The sequence below is a fragment of the Balaenoptera borealis genome (assembly GCF_965194805.1).
Source record: "Balaenoptera borealis genome assembly, chromosome: 2".
NCBI lineage: Eukaryota > Metazoa > Chordata > Mammalia > Artiodactyla > Balaenopteridae > Balaenoptera > Balaenoptera borealis.
The window spans coordinates 46,610,833-46,624,807 of NC_138867.1; the positions used below are offsets into that span (position 1 = coordinate 46,610,833).

At 36.7% G+C, this 13,975-nt stretch overlaps 1 protein-coding gene and 1 long non-coding RNA gene across 5 annotated transcripts in view; one reads left to right on the plus strand and one right to left on the minus strand.

The window, feature by feature from the left end:
* ACTBL2 (actin beta like 2) overlaps positions 1-13,975 on the minus strand; it is a gene marked incomplete at its 3' end in the record, with an annotated part of 373,015 nt that overhangs the window by 263,984 nt on the left and 95,056 nt on the right.
* LOC309624419 overlaps positions 1-13,975 on the plus strand; it is a 160,756-nt gene that overhangs the window by 25,206 nt on the left and 121,575 nt on the right. For 2 of the 4 annotated variants that reach the window (XR_014241898.1, XR_014241899.1), the window contains exon 1: positions 1-7,306. This exon is cut by the window's left edge and continues 25,206 nt beyond it. The exons of 1 other annotated variant lie outside the window; for it this stretch is intronic. This is a non-coding gene — a long non-coding RNA (uncharacterized lncRNA). The remainder of the gene's footprint in view (positions 7,307-13,975) is intronic. One more of the 4 variants, XR_014241900.1, reaches the window with a different exon arrangement.

A 13,975-nucleotide genomic window follows, 5' to 3' on the forward strand; every position in this document is an offset into this window, starting at 1 on the left:
GGTGCGCAGGCCTCTCACTATCGCGGCCTCTCTTGTTGCGGAGCACAGGCTCCAGACGCGCAGGCTCAGTAATTGTGGCTCACGGGCCCAGTTGCTCCGCGGTATGTGGGATCTTCCCAGACCAGGGCTCGAACCCGTGTCCCCTGCATTGGCAGGCAGATTCTCAACCACTGCGCCACCAGGGAAGCCCGAAGTAGTATATTTTTAAAAAGTGTATTTCAAATGACTTCACATGACTTCCAATGGTTATATAGGGAAGAAGGCAATTGATTTTGTATATTGATGCTTTTTATCCATCTAGCAAACTTGCTGAAACCCTTGTAAGTTCTAATAGTTTGTCTGAAATTTATCTTGTATATGTGTCACCTTTTCTTTATCCATTCTCTGTTCTTGAATAGTCTTGACTAAGATTTGTCTATTGTCTTTACAGGTATCTTTTTATCTCCCTGACCTTTAAAAAATATATTCTGAGAATCTGTGATTAGCTTGTGAGTTTAATGCATGTAGTTCATTTATTGCAATTGCTAATATATTTGGATTCATGTTTAGAAGCAGCATAAAATAGTAATTACTAGTATAGACTTTAGTGCATACTTTGTATCTTTCCACTCTGTCACTTACTAGTTTTAGCTGTTGATCAAATTATTTAACCTCCGTATGCTTCACTTTTCTCGTCTGTAAAATAACAGTAATAATATCATAGGACTCTTGACTGAGTTACTGTGAAGAATAAAGGAACTGATATTTGTAAAACACTTAGAGTGGTGCCTGGCACATAAATGCCCTAATTGTTAGTTATTATTCATATTATCTTATTCATATTTTTAGGCTTTTTATTTGATCCTCCCTCCTTTCCAATATTTTACTGGATTAACTGAGTTTCCTTTATTCCAGCCCTCCCTCCCACTCACGTGACAATGATTTGGAAGTTTTCTATTTCTTAGAAATAATCAATAGCTTCTCTGAATATTTTAACTCTATCACCACTTTTGTATTTTATGTTATTTTTAAGGATTTTGGATTTGCTAAATTTTTGATCCCCCAAATTAGTTGTCATTTTATTTTTATGCATTCAAATGCATGCTTAGATTTATTAAAATGTTTGCTAATGTCCTTGTTCATCTTTGTTCTAGGATCTCATTCCTTCTTTGTGTTAAATTTCCTTCTTTAAATCTTTAAAAATATTTTTAAATTTTTAAAATATTTTTTTCACAGAAGGTCATTTAGTAATTAATGTTTCTTTTCCCTCCCTCCCTCCTTCCCTTCCTCCTTCCCTCCTTCCTTCCTTTCTTCCTTCCTTTATTTTTGGAAAATATCTTGATTTTCCCCCTCACCCTTAAATGACAATTTAGCCGGGCAGACAATTCTAAGTTGCCAGTTATTTTCTCTCAGCACTTTGAAATATCACTTTGCCTGTGACTGTTCTTGGGAAGCCTGCCATCAGTCTAATTCTTGTTCCTTTTAAGATTGTCTGCCTTTGATCTTAGGTTACTTTAAAAATCTCTTTATCTTTGGTGTTCTGAAGTTTAATTGTGGGTGTGTCTAGGTGTGGATTTATATTTATTTCTTTTTACTGGTACTCAGTATATTTCCTAATCTGACAAATATTCCTTAAATTAGTTATAGAAAATTAACCACCCTTTCATGCTTGAATAGTGCCATTTTCCAATGCTTTCTATCTTATAGAACTCCTAATAGATGCATGTTGTGTTTTCTTACTTCTACCCTTAATTTTTCTTTTACATTTTGGGGAGTCACTGAAGCCCTAAGTTGACTTGATCTTAGGACAGTTTTGATTGTATCTACAAGGGTTATGATTTTTTTTTCCCAGTCCCAGGCACAAAATATGTGTTCAATAAATGGTATCTATCTATTACTATGTACATCCTCAGTGTATTTTCAAGTACATAAAATTTTTCTTTTCTTTCCTTGCCTATTCCTTCATGTCATTTATTTGATTTGGGGGAAAGGGAAGATAAAACTTTCCCCTTGTTTTCTATTTTTCAGTATTTTTTAATGTACTTATGTTACTTTTAAAAGAAAATGAAAGTTTAAAATAGAATTTTCGGAGCTAGATGATTGGATTTTTAAAATTTCATGTCCAAGTGTTTCTAGATAATTATCTCTTTTGTTCTTCCATTGCTTTGTGTCAGCCTTTCAATAAGCCTGCAAAAACAAGATATGTCTGAAAGTCTTTCACTCTATTTCCTGCTTCTGAAGTGTGAATGCTTTAATTATTTGAAACTCTCTGAGGTCTCCTTCAGAGAGGGCTGTCAGAACATTGCAGTTTCACTCGTGAAAATCTCTCTTGGGCCCAGCACAAGGTTTGTGATTTAATGAGATATGCATTTCAAACGATGTAACAGCAACTTGGTAGGTATTTAAGAGCAAAACTTTGATAAAGGTTATGTGTTCCTCTGGGGACCTTTGATTTTTCTGGTTGAAGTTAATTCCTAGGAGGGTGTTTATTATGAGACTGACACTCATTGGCTCAGACTTATAAATGAGTTTTCTCATCTTGCAGGAAAACGGAAGTTTCACCTCTCACTTTGCTTTCCTATTTGGAAGGAATATAGGACTTTCCAAAGCCAGGGGTAAACCACATGCCTTCTTGGAACTCTTGGAATATCCTTTGAGATAATGGATTTGTATATCAATGGTCATAGCAAGGCATAGTGTGTAATCATGCCTATAAGCAGATAGACTAACGGTTGGGAGGCCTCTGAGAAGTTATCTGGTCCAACTAGATTTTACAGATGAGAAATCTAAGATCCAGAGAGTTAACTGGGTTCCCTAAGACCACCAAGCAGATTACTGTTGGCTGGAGTACTCGTTTTCTTGACTCCTGGTCCAGCACTCGTTCCATGTTATAGAAGAGTCTGTGTTTTCTCGACATTATTTTGGAGAGTTCCTTTGCTTTGACTGACTTCAAAGGAAAAACGAAATTCTTAATTTAAGCTTCTGCATTGCACAAGACAACATTTAAGACATAATATGATACAGATATCCCTTATTATCTGAACTCTCATTCTCTAAACACAGGAACTGTATAGATTCAGAAAAACATTTTCGAGATGGGACTGGTATCCCTTGCTATCCATACTCCTCCCACTGGTATTAAAATGATGGAAACCAAATACTGTAGATTCACTCAGTAGCTGAACTGACTTTCCTAATTCTTCCTCATGCACCAACTAGATTTAAAAATAGGGTTACTTTGATTTGCAATAGGACGAATATAGGAAGATTATGTATTTCAACAATTAAAGAATCTCTGAATTTTAAGGAATACCAAAGATCATCTAGTTCAAACACATTTTTTTTTCTGAAGAAGGCATTTAATAACTATTGCATTTGACCCAATTTACTTTCTCAGTTGTAGGGGACCGGGGACCAGCATCTGGAAGCTCTAAGGTAGTTGGCCATTGGTGTACACAGAGGCTGACTTGAATGGCCTACTTCTGTCAATGACCGCTTCTAGTGACATTGTTCTCAGTAGTATCACCTAAAAATGTTATAGCATCAAATCAAAGATCATTTTTAGTCCTTATCTTATGGGAATTGTTGATCCTTATTTCTACTGTCTTGACTTCTATGATATCCACACTATTTGGTTCTCCTTGAAACTGTCTGATGGTTTCTCCTCTGTTTCATTTGTAGAATTTTCTGCCTTCTTTCACCTCTTGAATGTTAGTCTTTTTAGCTCTCAACGTTCTGTTCTCATCCTGGTTCTTCTCACTCTATGTAATGTTCCTATGTGCATACCAAATACTTAATATACATTTGATCCATTAGACAAGAAAATAGATGATTCCATTTATTCTTAACATTTTTATTACCACCTATATGCTGATAACTCCAAATTCTGTATAATTTTGATGATCTGGACTCTCACACACACATATATATCAACATGTTAGATCTCCATGTATATGTTACCTAGACACTTCTAACTCAATACGTAAAATGAACTCATCTTCAGTATTCTCTCAGTTGAAGGACCCACCCATTTCCCCAAGTTAGAAACTAATCACCCTTTTTCTTCTGCTCTCTTACCAACTCCAATCCAACCTACAGTAAGTCCCCTACATACAAATACGGACAAGTTCCGTTCTGAGAGTGCGTTCGTAAGTCCAACAAAGTTAGCCTAGGTACCCAACTAACACAACTGGCTGTATAGTACTGTACTGTAATAGGTTTATAATACTTTGCACACAAATAATACATAAAAACAAACACAAAAAATAAAGCATTTTAAATCTTACAGTACAGTACCGTGAAAAGTGCAGTAGTACAGTATAACAGCTGGCATACAAGGGGTAGCGTCGAGTGAACAGACAAAAAGTTACTGACTGGAGGAGGAAGAGGAGGCGGGAGATGGTAGAGCTAAAGGATCGTCAGCAATAGGAGACGGAGGGCAAGCTGCAATTTCACTCATGCCTGACGTTGTTGGCACAGGTTCTGGTTCCTTGCTGGATTCAATTCTATCTACCCTCTTGAAAAAACGGTCCAGTGATGTCTGGGTAGTAGCTCTTTTTTTCTCCTCATGGTAGCACTGGGTTGCATTCTGAATGGCTGCTGCAACCTTTGTGTACCATTCTGTGTTCAGGTCCTGTGCCTCAAAAACTAACAGTGCCTCCTCAAATAAAGAAATCCCCTTGCCATTTCCTGTGTTGTGAATCTCTTTGATTCTACAGTTACTTCTTCTTCCTCTTGTCGCTCCACTCTCTCAATTATTTTCACTTTTGTTTTCATTGTTATCTCTCGGCGCTTCTTAGCAGTACCAGCTACATCACCGCTGCTTTTACTCTTCTTTTCGGACATCCTAGGCTTGAAATAAAGATACTGTACTACTGTACTCTATATGGTACTGTACAGTAAAGTACACAAAAGCACAACTACTTGTAGAGGATGCACGCACGTGACAATGTACACCAGATACTTGAACTAACTTACGTGATTGGACACGTGAACACACATTTGCATCTTTGAAAGTTCACAACTTGAAGGTTCGTATGTAGGGGACTTACTGTATTACAAAATTCTGTCAATGCTTTCTTCTAAGAAGTTCTTGCATTCATTTTGTTCTCCATCCTTATTATCAGCTCTGGTGAGATTTTCATCATTTCTTTTTGTGGTTACTTCAAGAGCCTCCTAACCTGCATCTTTGCTTTTGGATATGGTCTTTCAAATCCCATTCTCTGTACAGATACCACAATATCAGTATCTGAAACATACATCTGATTCTATTCTTTTTTTTTTTTTCTATTTTCAACAACTCTCCATTTTCCAGTGGATAAAATAAATCTAAGGTCCTTACCATGTCCCACCAGACCTTCCTTATGAACCTCTTAAGCTTTATCTTACAACACTGTGTGTCTCACTTCATGCTTTAGCTGCACGTTATTGCTTGTATCTCTCATCCAGAAACCATGCTACTCTTCACTTTCAGGCCTTTATTAATGCCACCTTTTCCTTCTCCTCCTCTCTTCTACCTGTTCCTACTTATTTTTTATCAATCAACCCTAGAAGCCTTCTACGAAGTCACCACGAAGGCTTTAATGATTTCCTTAGTTGAATTATGTACTTCTGCATACTCACAGTCACTGTTACTTCACTCATGACATTGTTTTATGACGGCCTGTTTACATAGCTCTCTCCCCTACGATACACGAGTCTTTAAGTGCATATACTGTGTCCTTTTTATTTCCATTCCCAAGACCTGGACTAATGCTTGAAACATAGCAGACCCTCAATAAATATCTGTAGGATGAATGCTAGTGAGAGAGGAAGGCTTTTGTTAGCCTTCATCCTATAAATCCAGAAGACTCCAACCTGGCAGCAGTAGAGGTTGGGTGGTTTATTCTGGGAGCTTTATTGCTGGTTTGATCTGTGATCTCTCAGATTTATGGACTGTGGCGCAAGGCAAATGTGGAGAGGGATAAGCCCTTCGGTACGTTCTTGTTTACCCTGGTAAGAACACAATTCTGTTCATTCAACTGCTTAAATATTTCTGAAATGTGTTCACTATTTTAAATCCAGACTACCACATTGCGTGCCCTGGTGCCTGAGCAGACCCTCCATAACTGGTATCTTTGCCTTAAGTCTTGTCTCTTCTAATTCTTCTCCCACATATACTGTAACCTCAGTAATCTTTCTCAGATGCTAAAATTCTTTATTGGGTTTCAAAGCTCTTAGACAGAAGTCCAAACTCCCTAATGCAGCATATAATAATTGCATTTTATGATCTGACCCTTGCTTATTTCTCCAACCCATGGCTCACCATGCTGTCCTGGCTCATCTGCGCTCCTGTCAGACTGAATGGTTTTTGGTTCATTTGACCTGCTTTATTTCACTTACTTCTGGGCCTTTGGATTTTGCCTGGGACACTCATCCTTTTTACTCCCATCCTCATTTCCAAGTTAACACTTAACTCATCATGCAGGTCATAGCTTAGGTGTTAGCTTCCTCCAGAAAATCTTCCTTGATGTCTGAAACCAGGTTAAGAATCTTCTCCCTCTCCTTCTCTACCAGTTTTTCTGCCCATAGTCTCTTGCAACACTCCTGAACTTCGCTCTTATATAATATCACACTACCATAATTGCCTTTCTTATTGTCTTGGTGACCTACTAAACTAAGTCCTGAGAAGGCAGAAACCATGTCAGTTGTGTTCCTTGTGGTATCCTCAGCACCTAGTACAGGAACTTGCACAAATTGGTGCTGAATATTTATTGAATGAATGAATGAATGTGTGAATATAAAGCCATTTTATTTTTTATTTTTTTATTAAAGCATAATTGATTTACAATATTGTGTTGGTTTCAGGTGTACAGCAAAGAGATTCAGTTATACATATGTATATGTATTCTTCTTCAGATTCTCTTCCCGTATAGGTTATTACAAAATAGTGAGTATAGTTCCCTGTGCTATAGAGTAGGTCCTTGTTGGTTATCTGTTTTCTATATAGTAGTGTGTATATGTTAATCCAAACCTCCTATATAAAGTCATTTAATATTATTCACTGGATTTCATCTTGCCATGCTGTTGAGAAATTATAGGATAATAACAACTGGAACTCTGGAGTTAATTTTTTTTTTTTTTTTTAACTAGCTGCACATGAGACTGTTTCTGACAGTCCTGTGTTTGTTGTCGTCTTTAGGTATACAATGAGAAACCTGGGTTTTGTGACATCTGAGTCTCTTCCCGACTTAGTGAGTCTGTCTGTATCTCTGACTAACCAAAAGCATGAAGGCTTTTATCAAAATAAACCACTAATAAGGGGAATCTGGTGACTGATGGAGATAAGGTAGGTAATCTCATTTATACTTCTGTATGGTGGAAAGTCCCTTCTCTCTAGCAAAGGGAGTGGGTGCCTCTAAGTCACTGGCAGTGGTCTAATATGCCAAAAATAGCTTTCTGGAACCATCATGGATTTGGTCTGGTTTCATGACCAGAAGGTGGGCTCAGGAAGATGAGGTGTTAAGTATTGTTGAAGAGCATTTTATCTTCTTGTGAGGTGTAGGGCTGAAATTTATTAGTGACTCAGCAAGGCTGCCCTATTTTTAGGCCTAAAGGTTAGCTTGCAACACTTCAGAGAGTGGGAGACGGGGAGGAAGTGTTACCAGCTCAACTGAGTCTTGTTTTATTTATAAATACTGTGTTGATTAATTTTAAATTGGTTATATTTAATTTGGGACCTGAAATAGATCAGGCCCCCTTCTTAGTTCCCTCTTGAGTCAAAAGAGACCAAAATAAGAATTTACATATGCATTACCAAAAGTGGGTGTGCTGTGTTTGTGGCTTTATTTGTTGAATTGGGTACTAATGGAATACATAGAAAAATATACCTTTCCTTTCTTGCAAATGAGTCAAGCGTCCAAGGATTTGTCCCTTAAGAAACTCATTTTATCTCCTATTTCTCCTGTAGAGAAAAAATCCTTAACTGTAGCTTGCCCAGTTATTTCTCATGTGTGAAATTGGTCATTAGAAGGTCTGGGGAGGGAAATAATGACTCAATCTGGATGAATCACTGCCACTCGTGTAAATTGAGGAGCGTGGGTTTCATGACCTCGTATACTCTGAGTCCAGAAGGTCTGTGAGGGTGAAAATTTGCCTCCAGATAAATTCTAATGAGGCGAATGATCAAGTCATAAACAAACTTTCTTCCTAATTCATACTTTGTTTGGGTCAGTAGTATTAATTATGACAGACGAATATTATTACTGGTATATTGCATTTAGACAACTGGAGTTCGGTCAAAAGAAACCTTGACTTAGAGTGACAAGACCTGGCCTCTGCCTCAAGTTGTGTGATTTTGGGCAATCAGTTAAAATATTTGAGCCTCAATTCCTCATCTTTAAAATGAAACTAATTTGAACGTGACACAGAGGTCAGGAAAAATATCACGTGTTGATGGAAATTTTTTAGTGTAATTGGCTAAACTAGGGAACTCAAAGGTGTTGTAACGTGTGTTATGGTTAAATCTAGTCAACAAACTATACCCCCAAATTTACATACATGTACACACACAGGCTTCCTAGTTTTTTTCAGGTTCTATTTCCCATGTACTTTCATGATGGATTTGTATACACTTCACCCAACATCCAGGTGGCAATTGACAAATTCATAAGTTTAGTTTCTTTTTAATGTACATAACTGCCATATCCATGTGGGAGGATGAACTAAGATTTACTGTGCATCTATTCTAGGTTAGATGAAAACTCAGTGTGGTACATAAATTACCTTCAAATCGATATCCGGAGGCAGGCATTACTCTGTTTCAGCCAGGATAATAATTATGAGGGAAATAAAGGGTGAAAGTTCAGATCCTGGAGTCAGGTTGCAGTTTCCAGACCTGAATAGCATGTAAATGCATATAAGAATTTTAATGTCATTTCAGAATTTTGTATCTCACATTTATTTATTCTTCTACTCTGTCCCTGCTCCTCTCTCCAGAGGCCACTCGTGTTATCAGTTGTTTTATGTATTCTTCCAGGGATTCACAAGAATAGATATAGCACGCTCATGTACACAAGCAATATCTCCTTTTATTATTTTTATCTTAAATAATAGCATACTTTACTAGTTGTTCCACTCCCTAATTTTTTTTGCTTCACAGTGTACCTTGAAGATGATTCCATATTAAGTATATAAAGAGCTTCCTCATTCATTTTGAAGACTGTATAGTATTCTGTTGTATGGATGTGTATGTGTGTGTGTGTGTGTGTATGCATGTTATTTCTAATTGTTTTCTCTTACAAATAATGCAACAAAGAATAACTTATACATACGTTATTTCAAATTTGTAAGATATATTTATAGGATAAATTTCTGAAAGAGGAATTGCTGTGTGTAGGTGATATGCATTTGAAGTTTGTATAGATATAGCCAAGTTTCTTATAATAGGGTCATGCTGATTTGCACTTTGGCTAGTCATATGTAAGTGTGCATGTTTCTCTACACCATCACCAATGGGATACATTATCCAATTTTTTTCCCTCATCTTATAAGTAGAAAATTATATGTCAGTGCAATTCTAATTTGTATTTCTTATTGTAAGAGAAAGAGGCAACTTTTCATGTGTTTAATAATCATTTTATTATTTTTTGGCTGCCCGAAGGAATGTTTCTTTATATTTGAACTCCTTTTAACTGGGATAGGACTCATGTGGACTTGGCTGGGTCAGTATTCCCAAAGTGATGTGCCATATCAATATTTAATTTTTTAAAGTCTTCCTTATTTTTAGAAATGTTTTATTGAATTTTTGAAACAAATTTATCATGTTTAATTTCCAGATGTCTTCTTTGGGCATTCCAATTATGTATACGTTGAATCCCCTTTATCTATCCTTCTTGTCATTTTCTCTCAGATTTTAAACTATTATGATTTACTTTTTATTTTTCTTGTTTCACATCAATATCTACTTCTGTCCTTGTGTTTTTAATGCTATTTATTCTCTCATATTTCTTCCAATTTTGTCTTCATTTTAATATTTTGTTTCTTCTTTTCTGAGCTCTTCAGTTCATGTTTTGTTTCCTTTAGTGTCAGCATCTCATCCTGAAACACATATATTTTTGTTTAGTCTTTTTTTTTTTTTTCTATTATTTTCATTTTGTACAGTGTATATATGGTCCCTCTTGCTTTTTTAATTTGTATTGGCCTGATTTTTCTTTGTACATTCATTTGTTTATTTTTTAAGGGCATGTGTGTTTATTTCAAGACTAGGGTGACAATGTTTACACCACTTCATGAAACGCTCCAAAGAAACAGAAGAACAGTAATTTTGTAAAAATATAAACTAGTCCACCTGCAGGAGAAACTTAAATGAGTCATTTAAAATTTTGCTGAATACAATGAATAAACTCATGAAGAGTAATAATGGAATACTAGAATAAGGATCAATTTCTCTCTCTCTCCCTGTCTCCCCTCCCTTACTATTTTTTTTTTTTAAACATCTTTATTGAAGTATAATTGCCTTACAATGGTGTGTTAGCTTCTGCTTTATAACAAAGTGAATCAGTTATACATATACAATATGTTCCCATTTCTCTTCCCTCTTGCATCTCCCTCCCTCCCACCCTCCCCATCCCACCCCTCTAGGTGGTCACAAAGCACCGAGCTGATCTCCCTGTGCTATGCAGCTGCTTCCCACTAGCTATCTATTTTACATTTGGCAGTGTATATATGTCCATGACACTCTCTTACCCTGTCACATCTCACCCCACCCCCTCCCCATATCCTCAAGTCCATTCTCTAGTAGGTCTGTGTCTTTATTCCCGTCTTGCCACTAGGTTCTTCATGGCCTTTTTTTTTTTTTTTTTCTTAGATTCCGTACATATGTGTTAGCATACTGTATTTGTTTTTCTCTTTCTGACTTACTTCACTCTGTATGACAGACTCTAACTCCATCCACCTCATTACAAATACCTCCATTTCATTTCTTTTTATGGCTGAGTAATATTCCATTGTATATATGTGCCACATCTTCTTTATCCATTCATCTGTCGATGGACATTTAGGTTGCTTCCATGTCCTGGCTATTGTAAATAGAGCTGCAATGAACATTTTGGTACATGACTCTTTTTGACCTATGGTTTTCTCAGGGTATATGCCCAGTAGTGGGATTGCTGGGTCGTATGGTAGTTCTATTTGTAGTTTTTTAAGGAACCTCCATACTGTTCTCCATAGTGGCTGTATCAATTTACATTCCCACCAACAGTGCAAGAGTGTTCCCTTTCCTCCACACCCTCTCCAGCATTTATTGTTTCTAGATTTTTTGATGATGGCCATTCTGACCGGTGTGAGATGATATCTCATTGTAGTTTTGATTTGCATTTCTCTAATGATTAATGATGTTGAGCATTCTTTCATGTGTCTGTAGGCCATCTGTATATCTTCTTTGGAGAAATGTCTATTTAGGTCTTCTGCCCATTTTTGGATTGGGTTGTTCGTTTTTTTGTTATTGAGCTGCATGAGCTGCTTGTAAATCTTGGAGATTAATCCTTTGTCAGTTGCTTCATTTGCAAATATTTTCTCCCATTCTGATGGTTGTCTTTTGGTCTTGTTTATGGTTTCCTTTGCTGTGCAAAAGCTTTTAAGTTTCATTAGGTCCCATTTGTTTATTTGTGTTCTTATTTACATTTCTCTGGGAGCTGGGTCAAAAAGAATCTTGCTGTGATGTATGTCATAGAGTGTTCTGCCTATGTTTTCCTCTAAGAGTTTGATAGTGTCTGCCCTTACACTTAGGTCTTTAATCCATTTTGAGTTTATTTTTGTGCATGGTGTCAGGGAGTGTTCTAATTTCATACTTTTACATGTACCTGTCCAATTTTCCCAGCACCGCTTATTGAAGAGGCTGTCTTTTCTCCACTGTATATGCTTGCCTCCTTTATCAAAGATAAGGTGACCATATGTGTGTGGGTTTATCTCTGGGCTTTCTATCCTGTTCCATTGATCTATATTTCTGTTTTTGTGCCAGTACCAAACTGTCTTGATTACTGAAGCTTTGTAATATAGTCTGAAGTCAGGGAGCCTGATTCCCCCAGCTCCATTTTTCGTTCTCAAGATTGCTTTGGCTATTCGGGGTCTTTTGTGTTTCCATACAAATTGTGAAATTTTTTGTTCTAGTTCTGTGAAAAATGCCAGTGGTAGTTTGATAGGGATTGCATTGAATCTGTAGATTGCTTTGGGTAGTAGAGTCATTTTCACAATGTTGATTCTTCCAATCCAGGAACATGGTATATCTCTCCATCTATTTGTATCATCTTTAATTTCTTTCATCAGTGTCTTATAATTTTCTGCATACAGGTCTTTTGTCTCCTTAGGTAAGTTTATTCCTAGATATTTTATTCTTTTTGTTGCAATGGTAAATGGGAGTGTTTTCTTAATTTCACATTCAGATTTTTCGTCATTAGTGTATAGAAATGCAAGAGATTTCTGTGCATTAATTTTGTATCCTGCTACTTTACCAAATTCATTGATTAGCTCTAGGAGTTTTCTGGTAGCATCTTTAGGATTCTCTGTGTATAGTATCATGTCATCTGCAAATAGTGACAGCTTTACTTCTTCTTTTCCGATTTGAATTCCTTTTATTTCTTTGTCTTCTCTGATTGCTGTGGCTAACACTTCCAAAACTATGTTGAATAATAGTGGTGAGAGTGGGCAACCTTGTCTTGTTCCTGATCTTAGTGGAAATGGTTTCAGTTTTTCACCATTGAGGACAATGTTGGCTGTGGGTTTGTCATATATGGCCTTTATTATGTTGAGGAAAGTTCCCTCTATGCCTACTTTCTGCAGGGCTTTTATCATAAATGGGTGTTGAATTTTGTCAAAAGCTTTCTCTGCATCTATTGAGATGATCATATGGTATTTATCCTGCAATTTGTTAATATGGTGTATCACATTGATTGATTTGCGTATATTGAAGAATCCTTGCATTCCTGGGATAAACCCCACTTGATCATGGTGTATGATCCTTTTAATGTGCTGTTGGATTCTGTTTGCGAGTATTTTGTTGAGGATTTTTGCATCTATGTTCATCAGTGATATTGGCCTGTAGTTTTCTTTCTTTGTGACATCTTTGTCTGGTTTTGGTATCAGGGTGATGGTGGCCTCGTAGAATGAGTTTGGGAGTGTTCCTCCCTCTGCAATATTTTGGAAGAGTTTGAGAAGGATAGGTGTTAGGCTCTTCTCTAAATGTTTGATAGAATTCACCTGTGAAGCCATCTGGTCCTGGGCTTTTGTTTGTTGGAAGGTTTTTAATCACAGTTTCAATTTCAGTGCTTGTGATTGGTCTGTTCATATTTTCTATTTCTTCCTGGTTCAGTCTCGGCAGTTTGTGCATTTCTAAGAATCTGTCCATTTCTTCCAGGTTGTCCATTTTATTGGCATAGAGTTGCTTGTAGTAATCTCTCATGATCGTTTGTATTTCTGCAGTGTCAGTGGTTACTTCTCCTTTTTCATTTCTAATTCTATTGATTTGAGTCTTCTCCCTTTTTCTCTTGATGAGTCTGGCTAATGGTTTATCAATTTTGTTTATCTTCTCAAAAAACCAGCTTTTAGTTTCATTGATTTTTGCTATTGTTTCCTTCATTTCTTTTTCATTTATTTCTGACCTGATCTTTATAATTTCTTTCCTTTTGCTAGCTTTGGGGTTTTTTTGTTCTTCTTTCTCTAATTGCTTTAGGTGCAAGGTTAGGTTGTTTATTCGAGATGTTTCCTGTTTCTTGAGGTAGGCTTGTATTGCTATAAACTTCCCTCTTAGCACTGCTTTTGCTGCGTCCCATAGGTTTTGGGTCGTCGTATCTCCATTGTCATTTGTTTCTAGGTATTTTTTGATTTCCCCTTTGATTTCTTCAGTGATCACTTCGTTATTAAGTAGTGTATTGTGCAGCCTCCATGTGTTTGTATTTTTTACAGATCTTTTCCTGTAATTGATATCTAGTCTCATAGCGTTGTGGTCGGAAAAGATACTTGA